Raw genomic sequence first — 1,139 nt, forward strand, 5'->3', positions numbered from 1 at the left:
CAGCACATTGTACTTTTTATTTTTCTACTAAAAATACAAAAAAAAACAAAGGCTGGGTTCAGTGGCTCACACCTGTAATCCTAGCACTTTGGGAGGCCAAGGTGGGCGGATCACCTGAGGTCACGAGTTCGAGAGCAGCCTGGCCAACATGGTGAAACCCCATCTCTACTAAAAATACAAAAAAATTACCTGGGCCTGGTGGCGTGCAGCTGCAATCCCAGCTACTCGGGAGGCTAAGGCAGGGGAATCACTTGAACCCGGGAGGCGGAGGTTGCAGTGAGCCGAGATCATGCCACTGCACTCCAGCCTGGGCAACAAGAGCGAAACTCCGTCTCAAAAATAAGAAAAAGAAAAAACCAAAATTAGCCGGGCGTCGTGGGACGCGGCTGTAGTCCCAGCTACTTGGGAGGCTGAGGTGGAAGGAAGCCGAGGCTGCAGTGAGATATGATCGCGCCACTGCGCTCCAGCCTGGGCGACAGCGTGAGATCCTGTCTTAAACAAAACAAAACGAAAACAGCTCAAATAGCTCCGAGTTTTTTCTAAGCCTTTATTGAGCACCACTGTGGGTCAGGCTCTGGGCTTGACTGTAATTGCAAGAGGGGCAGAAACGGGCTGCTCTTAGGACACTCAGGATAACACAGGCAGGAAGCGAGGGCATGCTGGAGAAAACGCTGGGATCAACACGCATCTGCCAGGCCCAGATGGCAGAGGGGGCATTGCTGGAAAGGCCGGGAGCCTCCCCTGTCAACCTCCCACCCAAACCCATCCCTCTTTTGGGAACTTGGCAGGCAATGAGGATGGGGCCTTAATTAAGTGGACGCCCAGTATGTGTATTTCACGGGCATTATTCCACTGGGGCCTCGCCCATTATCAGGACACCAGTTCTATTTTAACCCAGCGCTGAGGCTCTGAGAGGTCTGTAACATGGCCGAGAGCTCACAACCAGCGAAAGGCAGGGCTAGGATTCCAGGGCGTCTCACTCCGCCTCCCAAGCACTGGTGGAGGGGCGTCCGCTGCTCTCTGGCGCCCGCAATTGGCCGCCGAGGAAATGCGGCTGCGATGACCTGTTCAGACCCAAATCGGATGGAAGAGCAGGGAATAGCGGCGGTGGGGGTGGGGTCTGGACTTTTTTTTTTTTT

This window comes from Papio anubis, chromosome 1 (genome assembly GCF_008728515.1).
Source record: "Papio anubis isolate 15944 chromosome 1, Panubis1.0, whole genome shotgun sequence".
Taxonomy (NCBI): Eukaryota; Metazoa; Chordata; class Mammalia; order Primates; family Cercopithecidae; genus Papio; species Papio anubis.